Genomic DNA, 16,089 nt, shown 5'->3' with positions numbered 1-16,089 from the left:
CTTTCCTTAAACAAACAAATTCAAAAAACGTAAATTAATCTTCCAAAGTGAATTCAGGGAGCTGCAACCTAAAATTGCCAGTTCCACCACATGGTTCATTGTGGTTTGTTCTGATGCCTGCTTTCAGGTGTAGCACCTTTCTCTTCTGCCACATAACCAAAAAATGTCGATTAATGAAGAATTGTGCACCAAGCCAAAACAAAAACACTCTTCCTTCCCAGAGATGCCCTGTAGCATTCCAAATTGATCAGTGCTTGAATGAGGAATGAGAACAGAGGATGCCACAAATCTTCATTTTTTTCTGCTATTCTGAAACACTCATTTTCATTGCTTGGGCAATGAGAGTTTATTGGCTCTAATAAATGTCTGTCTTGCAGCACTGTGCATGTTTAGGGTGTGGGGTTTTTTTAATTATTATTATTATTTCTGAACTTTTCAGAGAGTGGTCAAGGTTTCCCTGTCTTTTTTTCCTTTTTGTTACTTTCCTCAACCGAAAATAAATTGCCACAGAAGTTTTCCTTTGTATAGAATATTTATTCTGAAGCTCTATTTTAATAGTATTTATTTTAGAAGTCTACTATTGTAAGAGTTCTTCTGTTTGTGAAGAAAACCAAGTTAAACTGAATGTACTGATCTAGAAATTATATATAAAATATATATTGTTAAATACACAATGATCTTGTGACTTCTTTCTTGAAATGATCCTTTTACAGTGCAGGGGAATGGCACATGGGATGACAAATGATGATGCACCTGCTTACTTGTGATGGTTCATTCTTAGGAGCATTTATCCTTCACGAGTGCACTTTCATTTGTGTTCTAGCAGGCCTGAGCACCATGTGGCAGTTGTTACAAATCCATCCAATACAGTCAGCTTCATACCAGGCAAAAACACAATTACTTGCACCCTGTCCCAACACCACCAAGCACTTGTCTGCACAAGCCCAAAACCCTATACTCATTGTAAAATGCCCACTGGTTGTCCCAATGAACAGTGGCTTCTGGTGCATATCCTGTTTTTGTCCCTCTTTAAACCAACTTTGCCTTGCTTTAGACAAGGCGGGGGATACCTTGCTGGAACTCTGGAGTAGTCTGAGGATTCACAGCTAGCTGGACAGCAGGATCTGATTTGGCCCGATCTGCTATCCAGGCGCACACTGCCACCATTTGCCTTTCCCTACTCTGATCAGCACAGGGAAAGGGGATGGACTGGGCCCATGTCACCAACCTCTGTACTTGCACATTTATTTTTTGTGGCCTAAATGCAGAAGTTGCCATTTGTCTCTGTTTAATTTTATTTTAGTAATTTCTGCCAATTTTTCTAATATATCTAAGCCCTTTGCATCTATTCCACATTTAATTAGTTCATTAAATTATATATACTGGGGGGGCTTATCATAGGCTTTGCTAAAATCCATGTAAATGACATCCACAGCATTCACACCCTTTTCTAAACTAGTGACCTGGCTCCTGTGTAGTCCTGCATCTTTCACTGGCAGAATCGAGGAGAATACCATCTGTGCCTAAAACCCCTTAAGCTTCTTTCCCAAGGCTTCATCATTCAAAGTTCTTGGCAGTGTCATTGGTGTCCACATGAATAAGAAAAAGGAGTGCTGATCTATGTTCTGGATGAGTTTTGGCAAGTTGTTAGTGACATCCTGGATACAGCTGCCAGGAAGACAACATACTTCCTGATTCATCTTGTCAAGATGGCACAGAAGTGCCTTTATGCCCCTGAGCAATGAGTCCCCGAAAACCAGCACCTTTCATGTTGTGGTTTGCAGTTATCTGACTCCTTATTTGACACATGGTGTTCATTGTTGCTGGTTTCCTTTTTGAACACCTTCATTTTTGCTTTCCTCATGAAGATGCAAAAAGGAATCGCTTGATTGGAGACTTTCTGAATCACTTCTGTATGGTCTGCCCTTGACTTTACTCCAGGATGTTTCTTCGCTGTTACAGTTCCCCCTGTGTTCGGTCCAGCAAATCCCTTGTTCTGATGCATTGAAAGGACTCATCATGTAACTATCATGCACTGACCAAGAGAGATACCAGACTGCACTTGCTGAAATGTGTAGTTGGTGTGGCTTTCTGTTAAGATCACAAACATTGCACATGCATTGTAGAAGACAACCATGGATCATTTTGTCTCCATCTTACAATTATTTGTATTTCCTCTTACCCTTAAATATTTATATGGAATATGTGGAACGTAACTGTGTACACCTTAAAAGATGTGCCACAGGCTCAAGAGTTTGCTGTCTGTTGCTTTTTTCACAGAGACTTTTTCACAGAGCAATAATAATAATAATAATAATAATAATAATAATAATAATAATAATAATAATAATAATAATAATAATATCATCATCATCACCATCATCATCATACTCTACAGAACATAGGGAAACATCAACCTAATTTGAAAGCTAATGCTGCATAGCAGTTAAATTTTAAAATTAAACCATGAGAGATCCAGGTTCACTTCTCCATTCATCCCAGAAGCCCATTTGGTGGCCTTGTCCCAATCATTTTTAGATTAACCTTACTCATATTTTGGTTGGAAATATATTTTTTTACATTAGCTTAGGAAGCAAGTAGGCAGAAGATCTGTTGTGGCTCTCCTAGCCAAACCAGCACAATTGAAGGCAGGTGAGAAAACAGCCGGACAAAAACACACAGAAGTGGTAGACCTGTGTTTTGGGGCCTTTGATCCCTATTCATCAGGGTCTTCATTTGCACTGCTAGCATTCATCCCCCCCCCCCCCCCCCGGCCAACAAATGGACCTTATGAAAAATTGTTAACTGTCATCAAGTTGACTTCACATCTCTATAATTGAGAGACCTCCAATTGAGAGCCCTAGTCAAGTCTTGCAAACTCTTGAATCTATCCATTCAGAATGTAGTCTTCCTCTTTGTCTACTGCCCCCTATTTTACCAACCATTATCATCTTCTCTAATGAGTCATCTCTTCTCATGATATGGCCATCATGAGATGGCCATATCATGAGAGGTCTCAGTTCAGTCAACCTGACTTCTAGGGAGAGTTCAGGCCTGATTTAATCTAAGACTATCTTTTAGCAGACCACAGTATCTGCAGTTCTCCCCCAGCACCACATCTCAAATCATTTCATTTTCACTGGTCGGCTTTCTTCCCTGTTCAACTTTCACAACCATACATAGAGATAGGAAATATGATGACACTGAGCATCTTAAGTTTGTATTCAGTGATATATCTTTACATGTGAAGATTTTCTCCAGTTCTTTTATAGCTACGGACCTCAAAAGGAGGTAGGTAGTTCGGCCATTCCTATTGCAGGCCCCTCTACCCTGGCTGTTTTCAATAAAGGGAACATAAACACTCAAACAGTCATAAAAGTGTGTGAATATATGAATGTATGGAAATAAAACTTTACAGCAAAATCTGAAGCATTGGTATAATGAAGAAAGCAAGTGTGGCATTTGGAGCAGCAGGGAAAGGATAAGATGGTACACTGCCCCATTCCTAACCTTGACTGGAAATGTGGCATTCTGCCTACAGAAGCTGAGCAGTCTTTCAGATGACTCTTCCTCAAACCCTGATGATGGACGAGCAGCATCTGTGAGCAAGCCAGCTTAGGAGCACAGGATGTCTTGTTGCTGCTCAGCCAAGGTTGGATTAAAATGGTTGGGGCCCTGGAACAGTTGCCAAAATAGAATCCCCTTCTGCACATGCATGAGTTATTCTAGACTTGACACAGAAATTAAATAGTGTGAGAGGCAAAAACATGGAGACAAATAATTCACATGTGAAACCATTTTCTGCCCACCAACTTGGGCAAGGTAAACAACCCATGTGTTTTTACTAAGGCCCCATCTACACTGACCATTTAATGCCAAACGGTATTATATGGTCAGTGTAGAGTCATATAATGACGTTTAACTGCATTGAGCTGCATTTTATAAGTCTACACTAACCATATAATGCAATTTGATCTGCATTAAATGGTCAAGTCTAGCAATGTCATCATAAAGCCCCGGCAAAGCATCCCACTTCACCGGACTTCTGGGGAGGAAAGAGGGAGCAGCGGGGCAAATCTGTCACCCCGCACGCAGCTCTATCTCTGTAACGCTTTCTCCATCACATGGGGAAAGCATCACCGCTGCAGGAAGGACCTATGCTATCTCCATTGGAGCCAGCACAACACAGCAAGCCTCCCATATTGCCAGGGAAAGCATTCAGGAACGTTTTTACCCTAATTGGGGGTGTGGCCTATTCCAGAAGACACACGTTGCCAGCCTCCATCCCCCAGATGGACACTAAAATTACCCCATCTGATGAGGTAGTCAATAGGGCCTTAGTTGTGTTGTCGAAGGCTTTCATGGGCGGAATCACAGGGTTGTTGTGTGTTTTCCGGGGTGTATGGCCATGTTCCAGAGGTATTCTCTCCTGACGTTTTGCCCACATCTATGGCAGGCATCCTCAGAGGCTGTGAGGTACCTCACAACTTCTGAGGATGCCTGCCATAGATGTGGGGGAAACGTCAGGAGAAAATACTTCTGGAACTTGGCCATACACCCCGGAAAACACACAACAACCCTAGGGCCTTAGTTATTTACACAACATAGAAAAAGTTGATGAAAACAAAAACACTTATAAAATGAAGATATGTACTAAGGAAGAAGAGAAATCAAGCTGTATACTTATGGCCCTGGATCTTTAGCCAATGAGGGGCCTTGAGAAATTGCACCAACTCAATCATGTATTAATCCTGCCTTTCCCACTGCCTCAAGCAATGCGCCTTGGCCCAATGGCAGGGCTGGCCCTGGCCCTGGCTCAGTCTCATACTTCTGAAGCTGAGGACTCGGCTTGTTCGGTAGGGAGTTGTTCTCCCTCTGAGCCTTCCTTTCACGTCTCCCATTTTCCTCTGGAAATAGCTGGCCTTGGGCCTACACATCCAAAACATCCTGAATTGACTTGAAATGTGCAGTCATGACAAAAATGGGATTAAAATAAGCCAACAGGGGCCAAAGGCCGCCATGCTTTCTCCTCCCTTTTCCCCTGGCCCCACCTTTTTGTTCCCTGCAGCAGTTGAAAAGTTTATTCTTCTCCAGCTTTAATAAAACAATATCTACGTGGCCTGAGGCAGGTGCAATTTTTATAATTTATGGGTTTCGGAGACAGGAAGAGAGCTCCGGAGTTTTATTGTGCTTTGCTGGCTCCGTGGCATTCCAACTGTCTACTTATCATTCTTTCAGGCTCTGCTGTCCTCTAGCAGGCAAGCCTGGTTGGAGCCCACCTGTGCCTCCTGCCCTCGAGCGACGAGAAATAATGATGAATACATCTGTATGTGTTAAGCAGAAGACGAATGAAAGGTTCCCCGCATTTCCTCCTTGTCATTAGCAGAAACTTCCTGTATTGACATCTATATTTGTATTCCACAACTACAGGCTTGGGGGATGGGAGTGGGGGAGCCTTCCCAGGATTCTTCCAACCAAATTAAACAATTTCCCACCCCCCTCACATCTGAGTATATGCAAATTTATTCTATCAATTCAATGCCTCTCCATTGGGAATATGAAGGTTGGGATTCCAATAATAGAATTTAAAGAGGCATAGCTCAGTTCAGGGGTCCCCAAACTAAGGCCCGGGGGCCGGATGCGGCCCATCGAAGCCATTTATCTGGCCCCCACAGCACAAGGGCAGAAGGGGGTTGGGCTAAATGACCCAAGGGGGTCTCTTCTTCTCTTACAACCCTTATTATTATTATTATTATTATTATTATTATTATTATTATTATTATTATTATTATTAACATTGAGGCTGGGTGGCCATCTGTCAGGGATGCTTTGCTTCTGCTTATGGTGCACAGAGGCAGAAGGGGGTTGGACTCAATGGCCCAAGAGGTCTCTTCCAACCCTCTTTATTATTATTATTTTTATTATTATTATTATTAACATTGATTCTGGGTGGCCATCTGTCAGGGGTGCTTTGCTTGTGCTTTCGGTGCACAAAGGCAAAGGGGGATTGGACTCAATGGCCCAAAGGGTCTCTTCCAACCCTCTTATTTATTGTTGTTGTTGTTATTATTATTATTATTTATTGCTCGGTGGCCAACTATAGTCCGGCTCTCCAATGGTCCGAAGGATCGTGAACTGGCCCCCTGTTTAAAAGGTTTGGGGACCCCTGGCTCAGTTCCTCCACACAACTTAGGCCCCTTCTACACAGCTGTATAAAATCCACATTGAACTGGATTATATGGCAGTGTGGACTCAGATAACTACGAAGCAGATATTGTGGATTATCTGCCTTGATATTCTGGATTATATGGGTATGTGAAAGGGCCCTTAAAGAGTTCATCCACATTAAGGAATACTCTGTGCTTGCATGTGCCTTCTATTTGTCTGTCAATTTTGATGACCCTTTGAGTTTCATAAGGTTTCCTTAGGTCCTTTGTCATTGCCTTTCTTTGAAATAAACCTATATCACCTGTTATTCCTTAGCCATCTCCTATTCATTTATTCATTATTTATTCATTTCCCATACTTGTATCCCGCCCTTCCCACCCCAAAAGGGACTCAGGACAGCTTCACAATTGGCAGCAACTCAATGCCTGACATACAAATTCCAAAAATAGCCATTACAATTAAAACCAAACATTAAAACAGAAATTATTAAAACAGCAATTAAAATCACATATGTTCAAAATCGTAGTCCAGAATCAGTCCATTAGTCCATCACTTTAAAAAGTTCTCATTTATTGTACTGCTATTGTACTGCTCGAATGCCTGAAAATAATTATTCTGAAAATAAACATAAACACATTTACAATTTATACAACATATGGGAGAAGACATAAACAATATCCATTTCCTTAAAAATTACAGTTTCTATTATACATGTGAGGATATACATACTGATTTCAGAAATTTCTGCAGTTACAGTATACAATCTCTATACAAGAGGACCATACACTATGTAACAAAGTAGTGGTTTGAAAGTGTTATTTCTTGTTTAATTGTGTGGTACAGTAGAGTCTCACTTATCCAAGCTAAACGGGCCGGGAGAAGCTTGGATAACCGAATATCTTAGATAATAAGGAGGGATTAAGGAAAAGCCTATTAAACATCAAATTAGGTTATGATTTTACAAATTAAGCACCAAAACATCATTTTGTACAACAAATTTGACAGAAAAAATAGTTCAATACGCAGTAATATTATGTTGTAATTACTGTATTTACGAATTTAGCACCAAAATATCACGATATATTGAAAACATTGACTACAAAAATGGCTTGGATAATCCAGAGGCTTGGATAAGTGAGACTCTACTGTACTTACTTTGAAAATAGATGTTATAGTCCAGAAACTTTATTTTTGAGGCTGCCACAAACTATGTTCTGGCACAGTAAACAAAGAGCAACACTCAAAAAGCAAGGAATTCCAGACAAGACTCAATCAGGTCCAGCTAACACCTCCCAAAAAAGGATTCCCTTAAGCAGCAATCAGCCAGGCCTTGAAACTGCAAGGGAATTAAATGCTAATCAAGGTGGCAAACTGCAACATTCACACGTACCTCAAACAGACATGAGTTCTTTCTCCCACCTTGGACGTTCCACAGATATTTAAACCTCACTTACTTAGTTTCCAACAGACCCCTCAGCCTCTGAGGATGCCTGCCATAGATGCTGGTGAAACGTCAGGAGAGAATACTTCTGGAACATGGCCATACAGCCTGGAAAATACACAGCAACCCTATGTTGAATTGATTGAGACTCTAGCAGATATTCACTGAAAAACTATTGCAAAATGTGCTGCAGGATGACTCACAAAAATACCGTTTTTTGCAGTTTAATAAACTTTCCCTGTGTTTTTATGATAGAACCAATTAGGAAATGACATTTATAATCCAGGAACAAAAATCATATTATATAGTGTTATTAAAAGAAAGGAGATGAGCCTATCAATGGATTCTTATTCATAGTTATATATTTTTAAATGACAACATCTAAGATGGGATGGTAGTGAAGTTTGATATGTATATATTCATATTTATAATAGAAACTGTAATAATGACCACCAATGGCTCTAGTTTTTTTAAAGAAAAAAAATCCCTGGTGAGGATTTAGTATCAGATCAACCGCATGATCCTATACATGTCTATTCACAAGTAGGTCACATTGAACTTAGTGGGACTTACCTGTGAATAGACATGTTTAGGATCAGGCTGTCAATCCGATACCAGCTCCAGCATGCTTACGTTACCCCTAAGTGTGTGTTTACTCATGAGGCTTACTCCCAGGATAAGCATTTAAACAGAACTGTAGCCTTAAGAACTTAGTAGCAATATTTTTGAATGAACAAAATTAAATGTGTAATTTCAAGGCTAAAACACATGAAACCTTCAAAAAGTCAAAATTCAAACTTTAACATGGCTGGTACATAATTTAGCCTTTGTTAACATTTCAAGATGTAAGAAAATCACAACACACTGGCTTTGAACAGAGGTCGTCAAGGCAACCCTTGAATTAGTCTTGTGAATGTTCAATCATGCCCAAGTGATACATATGCACATGATTGTGGTCAATGTTGTGAAAACTGTTAAAAAGATGTTAATAAAAGCACCTAGGATTGCTCTAGGTGGTGCAGTGGGTTAAACCCTTGTTCTGGCAGGACTGCTGACTTGAAGGTTGGGTTGCTGACCAGAAGGTTCAAATCTAGGGAGAGTGTGGATGAGCTCCCTCTGTCAGCTCCAGCTCCCCATGCGGGGACAGAAGAGAAGCCTCCCACAAGTATGGTAAAAACATCAAATATCCAGGAGTCCCCTGGGCAATGTTGTCGCAGACGACCAATTATCTCACACCAGAAGCAACTTGCAGTTTCTCAAGTCGTTCCAGACACAGAAAAAAATCAGACTATAACTCCCACTATCCCAGCAAACACTGCAAGACTGGGGAAGGCTGCCACAGGGGATGCATCTTGTCAGATGGGGCCAGCATGACTGATGACTTTCACTGGCGTCCCCAGAAATGGGTCAGTTTCAGAATGACAAGCCAAAGCCCATAAACGAGAGTCCTGGGCAAAAGTGGAATACAGGAAGCTTTCAATTAGCTGGGATCAAGTTTCATAGCCCAGCTAACATTTTCTACCAGTTCAACTTCCTGACTCAGCATTTCCTCTGTAAATAATTTATAGCCCGAAAGAGCAAATGCCAGAATCATGGCAGGGAGTGGAAAATTGAGGAGGGGGTGAATGTTGTAGAGTTAAACCTGGGAATTGAGGAAGAGAGCCATTGCCCCTGCTGAGCAGTGAAGATGGCCTACCGTTTGGACAATGCAAAGGCCAATCTAGTCACGTAAGTCGAAAGCCTAGCCTTCCAGGAGCATCACCCAAATGGCTTGTATAGTGATGAATGGCCCTCTGTGTTTTGCCTTAACTTCCTAAGGATAATATGCTCTTGCATGACAGAAGGAATCATTAAGGCTCCCCCTTCCCTGCCCCACCTCACGGGGACCATAAAACTTTATAGATTTCAGCCAAAGCTTCTAAAGTAACAGCTACCATTGAAGGGGGGAGGCACCCAACCTGCATAAAAAGCAAATGTTTCCCAGGGTTGTTGTATGTCTTTCGGGCTGTGTGGCCATGTTCCAGAAGCATTCTCTCCTGACGTTTCGCCCACATCTATGGCAGGCATCCTCAGAGGTTGTGAGGTATGGAGAAAACTAAGCAAAGAGGTTAATATATATCTGTGGAAAGTCTAGGGTGAGAGAGGTCAGTGTGAATGTGTGTAGTTAATCACTTAAATTAGCATTGAAAAGCTTATCTGCTGTCTTCTTCCTGCCTCTGGGGCATCCTTTGTTTAGAGTCGTTAACTGCCCTAGGTTGATTCATGTCTGGAAACCCTCTGTTTTCAGAGTATTGCTTTTTATTTACTGTTCTGATTTTTGAGTTTTGTAATACTGGTAGCCAGATTTTGTTCATTTTCATGGTTTCTTCCTTTCTGTTGAAGTTGTCCACATGCTTGTGGATTTCAATGGCTTCTCTGTGTAGTCTGACATGATAGTTGTTAGAATGGTCCAGCATTTTTGTGTTCTCAAATAGTATTCTGTGTCCAGGCTGGTTCATCAAATGCTCTGCTATGGCTGATTTCTCTGGTTGAATTAGTCTGCGCCCAAACAAGAGTCAAAGAACATGAAAGGCACTGCAGACTAATTCAACCAGAGAAATCAGCCATAGCAGAGCATTTGATGAACCAGCCTGGACACAGAATACTATTTGAGAACACAAAAATGCTGGACCATTCTAACAACTATCATGTCAGACTACACAGAGAAGCCATTGAAATCCACAAGCATGTGGACAACTTCAACAGAAAGGAAGAAACCATGAAAATGAACAAAATCTGGCTACCAGTATTACAAAACTCAAAAATCAGAACAGTAAATAAAAAGCAATACTCTGAAAACAGAGGGTTTCCAGACATGAATCAACCAAGGGCAGTTAACGACTCTAAACAAAGGATGCCCCAGAGGCAGGAAGAAGACAGCAGATAAGCTTTTCAATGCTAATTTAAGTGATTAACTACACACATTCACACTGACCTCTCTCACCCTAGACTTTCCACAGATATATATTAACCTCTTTGCTTAGTTTTCTCCATACCTCACAACCTCTGAGGATGCCTGCCATAGATGTGGGCGAAACGTCAGGAGAGAATGCTTCTGGAACATGGCCACACAGCCCGAAAGACATACAACAACCCTGTGATCCCGGCCATGAAAGCCTTCGACAACACATCAAATGTTTCCCCTCTTGTAAAACAAGTGGCTGTTTTGGGTGTGTGTGTGTGTGTACAAGAGGGAGATTTCTTTAAGGTCAAGGGAGACAGGATGCTATGAAAAGGGAATTGCAGTTCAAAAGTTGAATTTCCAGGGTCCAAATGAGACTGCTCTAAATGAGCACAAACAGGATGACAAAATGTTGGTCTCCATTGAGAGGGTCACCCTCTATTATTTCCATATGCCTCAGTAGGCTGAAGGAGATCAGCTGCCCTGGGGGTTTGAATATAATGCTGGCAACCGCTTTGGAAGAAAAAAGGGAGAAGATGATATGCTGATGAGCATACTCTTGGTTCCAAATACATTCCTGATGAACACATCCAGATGTACATCTTTAGGGAAGGTTGGGACTTGTTTTTCTTTTAACTATTTATCAGTTTTAGCTATTTATCATATTTTCTTTCTTTCTTTTTATTTGTGGAGAAACTGCACCCTAGCCTCTGGAATTATCTTGATCTGGGAACTGAAGGCTGCAGTGTCATGCTAATGCAGTGGTTCTCAACCTGGGGTCCTAAGATGATTTTGGCCTTCAGCTCCCAGAAATCCTAACAGCTGGTAAACTGGCTGGGATTTCTGGGAGTTATAGGCCAAAAACATCTGGGAACCCCAGGTTGAGAACCACTGTGCTAGTGCAAGGTCCATCATGCTAACCAAAATGAAATTCTACCATTAATGCAAGGGAGGGATCCACGATGTATATACCAGTATGTTTTATTTCATTTGTTATGGTATCTCCCTGTAAAAACAGTTACAAACATCAAGCAGTTTTCATTCAATGAGCATCCCACTGGATCTAGGTCAATAGAAGAAAGATGGTGCAAATGACTAGCAGTGCTTTTAAATGAAGTTGCTTAAATATGTTGATTTCATGCCCATGTCCCACAAAACAAGCATTGCAACATTGCAGCTTACTATGTTGTCATACACATCATTAAAGGATACATTTAGTTGGGAAGACGGGAAGGAGATTGGAGCAGTGCCGTGGAAATGCCAGCTTGCAAAGGTATGATCACAGTCTTATAATCATGGGGGTTGCTCTTCCTTAGGCTCCTCCCACACAGCTAAATAAAATCCCACATTATCTGCTTTGAACTAGGATATATGGTAATGTGGACTCAGATATTCCAGATCAAAGCAGATATTGTAGGTTATTCTGCTTTGTTATCCTGGATTATATGGCTGTGTGGAAGGGCCCTTAGTCAAATCTCTTTGCTTTCGTACCAGAAGAGAGGACTAGCTTACTTTGAACCCCTGTTTTGAGAGAAAGGCAGGGTATAATCGAAGAGAACAACAAAAAACAACAAGCAAATCATAAATGCATATTTCTAGACTGCATGTCTTAATGGTAAAACATTGTTATGATGTGGCATTGTCAGAAACAGCATAACATAAGAAACAAGATTCAAATCCCTGCTAAGTTATACAAATCACTGTATTTACAAGGTCTTTAGCCTTCTCTGCCAAAGAGTGCTAGGGCCTCATCAAACTACAGATCCCAGGATTCTATAACACTGAGTCCGAGCAGTTAAAGTGCTGTCAAACTGAGTTAATTTTACAGTGTAGATGCACTCTGGGTGACTTTGGATAAGTCATCGTTTATCAAGCACAGAAGGAAGCAATGGAAATCCCTCCCTGAGGAATCTTGCCAAGAAAACCCTATGGGCGTTAGAGTCAATTCAAAGGCATTTAAGAACAACAAAAATAATCATGAACGTTGCACTTAATTTTTAAATAGCGTGCATGCTTCTTTTTTGTTTCTTTCCATTATTTCTATGCTGCTTTTCAAGATCAAAGTGGTTCACATCAATAATTAAAAATACAACATACAACCGAATTTGAATAGGACCAGGAATAATCTGATCCGGGCTTCTGTCCGCTTCCTTCTGGATTCTTTCCTCTCTGTTAGAACAGGATGTGTATAGGGCTGGTAAAGGTATGTAAGCTTTCTCCAGAGCTGTGGTATAAGTCTTATACAAAGCCTGGGCCACCTCAGTTTCAGAAGAAACTTTGGCTGGGAGTTGTAAACTGCCAACGGAGGACGGAAGCACAAAAACACAAACAATGGCAGAAACATGACAACTGCGCATTCCAGGGGAAGTGCAACTTTTAACTCTTCCAACCTGTCTGGCGGAGAGGAAATGGGCAATAAATAGCAACCTAATTGCTATCATGAGGAAATGAGTCGTTTGGTTGAGTGTGTGTGTTTTAGAACGCAGTATTTCTTTATGATGCAAACTCTCCAGTTACTAAGTAGTGACATTTTAGGAAACAGTTGTGCTTTGGGACATGGGAAGGTTATGCTCTTGTGACATGTCAGGAGCCTAGAGGAGAGGACGTCAAAGGTCCTTGTTAATCAGGGGCCACACAAACTGTCCATTTCGCTTCTAAAAGGTGCTTTTTGAACTACAACGCTCAGAACTTCCAGCCAGCATTGCTTTTTGAATACTTGCAAATATAAAAGTTGAGTAATTAAATTTCTGTGCATGCAACACATAAAATCACAGAATCGTAGAGCTGGAAGAGGTCTCGTGGTCTATTGAGTCAGATTCCCTGCTCAGTGGAAACTCTCTTTCTAAAGCATTCCCAGCAAATAACTTCCAGCTTCTTTCTAAAGGCATTTTAAGAAAGAGATCCCGTCACCTCTCAATCAAAATCTACCCTCCTGTAACTTAAACCTCTTAGAGCTTGTTTTTGGCAGCAGAGAACAAGCCAGAACCCTCCTCTTCATGGAAATCCTTGAGGTATGTGATCATGTCACCCGCTCAGTCTTCACCAAGCTGCATATGCTCAATTCCTTCAACTTCTCAGGTTTTGTTCTCCATACTAATCAGAGCTTCCCAGAACAGATGGGATAGGGTGCCTTTAAGGTAGTGGTTCTCAACCTGGGGTCCCCAGATGTTTTTGGCTTTCAATTCCCAAAAATCTTAACAGCTGATAAACTGGCTGGGATTTCTGGGAGTTGAAGGCCAAAAATATCTGGGGATCCCAGGTTGGGAACCACTGCTTTAAGGTATTTAATGAGCCCTCTAAGACATGCTTTATATGACATAACTGAGTGCACCAGGCATGCCTGAATGCTATCCTTGGGGCCAGGGGGACCTAACTCTTTGGTCAGGTCCTTCTTTGGAGGCTTTTAAGCAGAGACTGGATGGCCATCTGTCATGGGTGCTTTGGGATTTTCCTGCTTTTTGGCAGGGGATTGAACTGGATGGCCCACGAGGTCTCTTCCAACTCTATGATTTTATGACTCATAAGAAAACATAGAGAATCAATTACGGGCTTCTTCTCACCTTTAGATGTCTTGCTTTCCGATAATTCACTCTTTCAGCATTTGCAAAATTCAGACAACTGGATTATTTTGATGAGGAGTCCACACTTTTGTGAGATCTTATCACCTGTGAGGCTGACTTGGGATTACTTGTGTGCATGTGCACAATCCTAAGGCTTGCCTACAAAAAGAACGAACCTCTCCTTGAATTACCAATAAAACTCTTTTAGCATTATCCCTCTATTCAAAAGTGATATATAGTGTGTTATTTACATTTTTCAGCAGCCAAAAAAGTATTTGCAAGGTACCTGGGTTCCATTTTTCAACTGATTTCACTCTCTGACAATCCTCAGGTCCCTAACTATCAGATAAGTAGGGACTATCTGTGTCCCGAGAGTGTAGTGCAGCATTTGCAACTAATGCAACAAGGGAGAAAACAGGTAGGCCTTTCCCTGGTATTGTTTTATTCTGTCTCAAAGGGAAAGTGTCAATGAAAACTCTTTTACATAGCACTTTGGGAATAAAAGAATTAGGAAAGCAAAAGAAAATAGAAAATAGCATTGTGTAATATTACCTGAGGAGGTGGAAATAAATCTTATTTCTAAGGAGGCCTTTACAAGATTCCACTGTAAATTAAGGCATTCGCTCTCCCATTTTTTATGCTATTCCATGTGTTTTTCCTCTATATAACAAGAAGGAGTGACAACAATCCAAAGCCAAATTCACACTTTGACAAACATGTAGAATATGGGACAGCATTAGCTAGGGGGACACTGGGCCCTTCCACACTGCCCCTATATCTCAAGATCTGATCCCTGGTTATCTGGAGGCCATTGCTTGCAATAGATGATATATTTATCTCTCATCCTACCCTCCCTTATCAGTGTTTTACTTTTCCAAAGCCTCCCTCGCTCTTAACCAAGGGAATGTTTTGAAAAGGGAAAGAAGCCCTTGCAAGTCAGGAAGAAGAATATATATATACTCATTCATCTTATAAAAGCATTTTCCCTTGAAATATTTGTTAATCTCTGCTAGAGATATATAAGCATTTCCTCCTGCAAGCCTTTGTAATCCCTATGTAGCTTTATATTTGTATCTGTCTATCTATCTACATTAATTTTAGATATGAATTTCCTCTTCATATGTTTGCAAGTCTTTGCAAATCCTATATACATATAGATATCTAGAGATTTCCATGTGCCTGTATATCTTTATCTATGTGTATACATTATTTTATATATGAATTTTTGCCTCACATGTTTGCAAGTCTTTGCAAATCCTATACAGATATAATTATCTATATACAGGAAGATATTTAGATAGATAGATATGAATATAGATATATAGGGTTTGTAAATATTGCAGGGGAAATGCACACACACACACACACAGATTTCTAGATAGATATAAACATAAATATATAGGGCTTGCAAATATTGCAGGAGGAAAATGCACATATATAGAGAGAGGATTTACAAACATTTCAGGGGGAAATGTATATGTGAAATTAGTATATATAATTATAGATCTATATCTAGCTCTGCATTGTTTATATAGGCATTGAATGTTTGCCTGATACTATGTTGGAAGCTGGCCTGAGACCCCATGGGGAGATAGGACAGGGTACAAATGAAGTTGTTATTATTATTATTATTATTATTATTATTATTATTATTATTATTATTATTAAGTTATTGTTAATACCATATTGTTTTTGTTGACCCTACTTTTCCACTTACAGAGCTAGTTTACTGTTTTTCTTTGAAATATGGTAAATATTCAAAAATCTTTAATCTACTGATGCCTCAAAATAATTTCATTGGGATCTATTTTAATTTTGAAATTTACCAGTAGCTGCTGCATTTTCCACCCTCGGCTTATACTCGGGTCAATAAGTTTCCCCAGTTTTTTATGGTAAAATTAGGTGCCCCAGCTTATATTAGGGTTGGCTTATACTCGAATATATACGATCACAGGAGGGACAGGAGAGGAGGAGGAAAA

The 16,089-nt window shown here is 40.5% G+C and overlaps 1 long non-coding RNA gene across 3 annotated transcripts in view; it reads left to right on the top strand.

Moving 5' to 3' along the window:
* Nucleotides 1-9,215: 9,215 nt before the first annotated feature.
* The window catches only part of LOC103277869 (uncharacterized), a 32,401-nt gene continuing 25,527 nt past the window's right edge, over nucleotides 9,216-16,089 (top strand). For 2 of the 3 annotated variants that reach the window (XR_010003861.1, XR_010003859.1), the window contains exon 1: nucleotides 9,216-9,337. This is a non-coding gene — a long non-coding RNA (uncharacterized LOC103277869). Of the gene's footprint in view, nucleotides 9,338-13,763; nucleotides 13,831-16,089 lie in introns of those variants that run through there. The other variant, XR_010003860.1, reaches the window with a different exon arrangement.

Source organism: Anolis carolinensis, chromosome 2, assembly GCF_035594765.1.
Source record: "Anolis carolinensis isolate JA03-04 chromosome 2, rAnoCar3.1.pri, whole genome shotgun sequence".
Taxonomy (NCBI): domain Eukaryota; kingdom Metazoa; phylum Chordata; class Lepidosauria; order Squamata; family Dactyloidae; genus Anolis; species Anolis carolinensis.
The sequence above is the reverse complement of the archived record's forward strand: the minus strand, read 5'-3'. Positions and strand labels throughout refer to the sequence as shown.